The following is a 6,098-nucleotide window of genomic DNA, read 5'->3' on the forward strand; positions in this document are numbered from 1 at the left end:
AATGTATCTGGGTGCTCCCATTTGGGTACATAAATATTTATAATTGTTATACCTTCTTGCTGGATTTCCCCTTTTATTATTATATAGTGTCCTTCTTTATCTCTTGTTTAACAGTCTATATTAATTTGATGATTGCTTAAATTTGAATCCATTACTTACTCTTCTTCCTCCCACACAAGTTTTAGGTAAATGGAGTCATATTTTACATGCTTTTATTTTGTGAATCCCTTGACTGATTTTTATAAAAACACTTATTTTTATTGCTTTATGCTTCTACTTTTCATGCCCTCCTTGTGGTCTTTTCTTTCCACTCAAAGAGTCCTCTTTTTTAAATGTTTATTTATTTTTGAGGGAGAGAGACAGAGTGTGTGTAGGGAAGGACAGTGAGAGAAGAAGACACAGAATTTGAAGCAGGCTCCAGGCACTGAGCTGTCAGCACAGAGCCTGATGTGGGGCTCAAACTCATGAATCTCAAGATCATGATCTGAGCCGAAGTCAGATGCTTATCTGATTGAGCCACCCAGGCAACCCAAAAAGTCCTCTTTAATATTTCTTGTAGGGCTGGTTTAATGGTCATGAATTATTTTAGTTTTTGTCTGTCTGGAAAACCTTGTATTTTTCCTTCCATTCTGAATGATAGATAGCCTTGCTGGATAGAGTATTTTTGGCTGCAGATTTTTCCCTTTCAACACTTTGAATGTATCATGCCATCCCCTTCTGGCCTGCAAAGTTTCTGCTGAAAAATCCTGATAGGCTTATGGGGTTTCCCTTGTATGTAACTGTCCTCTTTTCTCTTGCTGCATTAAAATATTTTCTTTGTCTCCACTTTTTGATATTTTAATTAGTATGTGTCTTGGTGTGGACCTCCTTGGGTTGATTTTGCAGTAGGATCTCGGTACCTACTGGATCTGGATATATGTTTCCTTCCCCTGATTAGGGAAGTTTTCAGCTATTATTTCTTCAAATAAGTCTTTTGCCCCCTTTTCTCTTTCTTCTGAGATCCATATAATGATGATGCTATTATATTTGATGGAGTCACTGAGTTCCCTAAGTTTATTCTCACTTTGCATATTTTTTCTCTCACATGCTCAGCTTGATTATATTGCATTACTCTGTCCTTCATGACACTGATTTGTTCTTCTGCTCCTCTGGCCTGCTGTTTATTCCATCTAGTGTATGTTTTCTTTCAATTATTGTGTTCTTCATGTCTGACTGGTTATTTTTGTTCTCTGTAGTAAGGGTCTCACTATTGTCCTCCACTCTCTTATCCAGTCCACTGAGTGTTTTTATGATCATTGCTTTAAATTTTCTATCAGGCATATTACTTATCTCCATTTCACTTAGGTCTCTCGTGATTTTGTCTTATTTTTTTCATTTGGGACAGATTCCTCAGTCTCATCATTTTGCCTTATTTTCTGTGTCTATTCCTGTGTGCTAGGAAAGTCAGCTACCTCTCCTGCTCTTGAAGGTAATGGCCTTATAAAGAAAAGGTCCTATAGTGCCCTGTAGTGTAGGGTTCCCTGTTCTCTATAACCTGTTGATTCAGGTACTGTCTTTTTTTGTGTTGCATGTGTCCTTTATTGTGTCCTGGCCACTCTTTCCATCAGTCCAGTTGTCTGGAGAGGCTCCCTTTGCCTGTTGTCATCAGTGTTTTGTCCTTGGCCAGGTGGGTTGCATTTTAACCATGTGTGCTCTGCTCTGTTTACAAAATGAGACCTTCCACTGCCAGAATTGAGGTCTTGGGTCAGGAGATGAGTTGCTTTCAAGGTTTTCACCAGTCTTCTGGAGGAGGGGACCTGCACTGCTGATACTAGGCAAGCATGACTGGAAAGGGCAGCTCCACAGAAGTGTGGGTAGCAGGGCTTGATGCAAACAAGTTAGGTATCAAGTGTCAGAGCTGTGCTGGCTTCCACAAGTGGCCATGTGTCTATTCTGGGGGATCTGGGAAGGAAATGGCACCTGCCAGCTCCTTTGTTCCTGGTGGGGTCTCCCTGTGATCCCTGTCTCTCTGGGGCATGCTCTGAGATGAATAAATAACTCTCCCTCCTGTGTACCCCAGGCATTTTTCAAACTGCTGCTTCTATCCTTTATCTCCAGTGGCTGTCATACTGTCTCCTTAAGGGAAGAGACTCAGCTTCCTACCACCCTCTTGGCTCTCCCAGAGCTGAGCCTGTTGATTTTTTAAAATTCCAGGCTTTAAATCCCATTGGTTGTAAGAACTCATGAAATTCGGCCCATCTTGCTTTCAAAGTCAAATGTTATGGGGATTTGTCTTCCCCAAGCAGGTTGCCCTGGGTGATAGTCTATTTCTTGCCCTTTATCACACCCTCAGCTCCCTCTTGACCTCAGTTGTGTATCGTCCATTTTGCTCCCAAACCACATCTCTGCCTTCCCACTTTCTATGTGGCCTCTTCTCTACCTCTTCCTACCTTCTTCTATGTGGTCTCTTCTCTACCTTTAGCTATGGAGACTGTTCTTCCAGTCTTTGCACTGCTTTCTGAGTTAATTATGCTGATATGAGTGTTACATAGTTGTATCCATGGGATGAGGTGAACATAGGGTCCTCTTATTCTGCCATCTTCCCCTGAATTTTATAGTGTGCATTTAAAAAGTGAGAATGTATTTCATATATTTATATTTTTATTTTTTAATTTAAAAACATAATTGTAATCTCTATCCACAGTTCAAGATTCAAAAGTGGCTTCCTATGGGCACTGTTACACCCAAAGGCCTTCTTCATTACCATGTGGGCAGACTCAGATTGCCCACTCTGATCTGCTTTAGTCCTACTTCAAACTGACAGCCTCCACAATTTTCCTAGGTTTTTCCATAGTTTTTAGTTGGAATTTCCCTTTCTACTGTTCTTAAAAGTATTTATTTATTCATCATTCATTCAAATCCATGAATCATTTGTGAGTACCCACTATTTGCTAGCAGCTAGCTAGCAAATTATTGAGAATAAAATTATAAACAAAAGCAGACACAGCCCTTTCTTATGATCTGGAGCTTGCAGTTAGTACTTTAAAGTGGGAAGAGCTTGGGCACAGCATGAAGGTTTAGTTTCAGCTCTTCATGACTTGGGATACAGTGTCGTCATCTGTAGCATGGGATAGTAATGCAACCTATCTCACAAGATTATAGTTAGAGTCAATAAAGTAGTACAAGTAATTCATAAAGCAGAGTTTCTGGAACATAGCAGCTGCTTCGAGAATATTAACCTGTCTTTTTCCATGTACTTAGTATTTTCCTTCTCCAACCTTTACAAAATAATAATAGTTACTGTAGCAAACATTTATATTGGTTTTTTTTTTAATTTTTTTTTCAACGTTTATTTATTTTTGGGACAGAGAGAGACAGAGCATGAACGGGGGAGGGGCAGAGAGAGAGGGAGACACAGAATCGGAAACAGGCTCCAGGCTCTGAGCCATCAGCCCAGAGCCCGACGCGGGGCTCGAACTCACGGACCGCGAGATCGTGACCTGGCTGAAGTCGGACGCTTAACCGACTGCGCCACCCAGGCGCCCCTTATATTGGTTTTATTATGTGTCAGGCACTATTCTAAATGTTTCACACCTATTAGCTCATTCAAGCCATAAAAAACCCTATGAAATAGATAATAGTTTCTCCATTTCCAGATTAGGAATTTAAAGCACAACTTAAACAACTTGCCCAAGCTCCACAACAAGGGACACTTGCAGCTCTCGGTGCCTGGACCAGCTTCTTTCAAAATGTCTACTGTTCATGAAATTCTCTGCAAGCTCAGCTTGGAGAGTGATCACTCCACACCCCAAGTTCATATGGGTCAAAGCATACACCAATTTTGACGCTGAGCATGATGCTCTGAAAATTGAAATGGCAACCACAACCAAAGCTGTGGATAAGGTTACCATTGTCAATATTTTGGCCAACCACAGCAATGAACAGAGACAGGATATTGCCTTTACCTACTGAAAAAGGACCAAAAAGGAATTTGCATGAGCACTAAAGTCAGCCTTGTCTGGCCACCTGGAGACCATGATTCTGGGCCTATTCAAAATATCTGTTCAGTATGAGGCTTCTGAGCTAGAAGCCTCCATGAAGGGGCTGGGAACTGATGAGGACTCCTTCATTGAGATCATCTGCTCAAGGATCAACCAGGAGCTTCAGGAAATTAACAGAGTTTACAAGGAAATATACAAGACTGATCTAGAGAAGGACATTGTTTCAGACACATCTGGTGACTTCTGCAAGCTGAAGAAGAGCAGAGGTAGAAGAGCAGAGGATGGCTCTGTAATTGCTTGTGAACTGATTGACCAAGATGCCTGGGATCTCTATGATGCTAGGATTGAAGAGGAAAGGAATGATGTGCCCAAATGGATCAGCATCATGACCAAGCAGAGTATGTTTCACCTCCAGAAAAGTATTTGTCAAGTACAAGAGCTACAGCCCTTATGACATGCTGGAAAGCATCAAGAAGGAGATCCAAGGAGACCTGGAAAATGCTTTCCTGAACTTGGTCCAGTGCATTCAGAACAAACCCCTGTATTTTGTTGACTCACTGTATAACTCCAGGGGGAATTGCGATAAAGTCCTGATTAGAATAATGGTCTCTCGCAGTGAAGTGGACATGTTGAAAATTAGGTCTGAATTCAAGAGAAAAGTATGCCAAATCCCTGTACTACTGCATCCAGCAAGACACAAAGTGGAGTTACCAGAAAGCACTGCTGTACCTGTGTGGTGGAGATGACTGAGGTCCACAACAGCATGGGTGTCAGGAGTGGTGCTCCTTTAGTTCTAGCTAAGAGTTCTAGAAATTAGCTTGTGACTAACAGTCCCCTTATGCCCATCCCTGAAAGGATTATGTTAGCATTGCCCCCTTCCCACCCTTATTTAAGCTGCCTAAACATTTCCTGCCTCTCATGTCTAGTCTCTCCTTTTATCCAAAGAAATGAACATTCCAAGGAGTTGGAAGTGAAATCTATGATGTGAAACAGTTTACCTCTTGTGTACTGTGTCATAGATGAATAAACTGAATTTTGCTTAAAAAAAACCAACTTGCCCAAGATCACATAGTTAATGAGAGTGATATGATTTGAAGCAAAACAATTTAGTGCCAGTCTCTGTTTGTAACTATTCTTTGTTCCTCATAAACATTTCTATGGCTATGGGTCCCTGTTCTCCCACCTCCAAAATTCATTTCTGTCTTTTCATTCATTCAACAGATACTTATTAAAGACCTATAATGTGCCAGGCACTGTTCTAGGCATAGTGCTATAACAGTGAACAAGGTCTGCCAACATGAAATATCTAGTGGGGTATAACAGGTGAAGAGTGGTGAGAGAAAATGAATTAATCTATAATATAGCATCATGTAGTTGTATGTGTTTGAAGTAAATAAAGTAGAGATGAGTTTTATTTGCTTTGAACCGGTCACTAGTTGCAAATTAAGGCAGTTTCTCTTCTTTGAAGAAGGTCAGATTTGCTGCCTGTTGTTCTGGGATCATAGGAAGGCACATGGCTTCTGTGACAGCTTTTTTCTCATTTAACTCCCTCTTGCCTGCTGAAATAGCAGAAAACTGCAGGTTATTCTCTTTCAGAAGCCCAAGCTCCTGAGGTGCCTGCACACTTATTCCTGTTTCACAGGACCCAAATCTTTCTCAGTCCATTTACAAAACAAAAATTACAAGGTACCCTGAGGCTGGAGAAAGCTCAGGTCTCTCCCAGCTCAAATTCTCAGCTCTTCACAGGTCTCAGAAGCTTTCTTCCCAGCCCTGCCACAAGTGGATCATCTCACAACATTCCAAACAAGTCAGTCCGACATGATCAAAATATTTCCAACATCCAATAATCATCTGTTCCACTTTTGGCCCTTTAAGCCAGGGCACTCTGCCATGCACCATGCATCATAACATCAAGCTTAAAAGCAAAGCAGCCAGCTATTTTACCAGAAAAATGGGTTTATTAAGGAATAGAAGCAGAAATGCAATTCAGGATATGTAAGGTATAGGAAACCATGTGCAAGCCCAGAGATCAAAGGAGAGGAACATTACTTTAAAGAGAAAAAGAGGATTCTTGGGGGTTATCTTTTGAATGATAGTGTAATCAGGGCACGGGGATGC

The 6,098-nt window shown here is 41.1% G+C and overlaps 1 pseudogene; it reads left to right on the forward strand.

Moving 5' to 3' along the window:
• The first annotated feature begins 3,691 nt into the window (after window positions 1–3,691).
• LOC115507232 lies at window positions 3,692–4,730 on the forward strand (annotated as a pseudogene).
• The last annotated feature ends 1,368 nt before the right edge of the window (window positions 4,731–6,098 follow it).

Source organism: Lynx canadensis, chromosome X, assembly GCF_007474595.2.
Source record: "Lynx canadensis isolate LIC74 chromosome X, mLynCan4.pri.v2, whole genome shotgun sequence".
In the NCBI taxonomy this organism is placed as follows: domain Eukaryota; kingdom Metazoa; phylum Chordata; class Mammalia; order Carnivora; family Felidae; genus Lynx; species Lynx canadensis.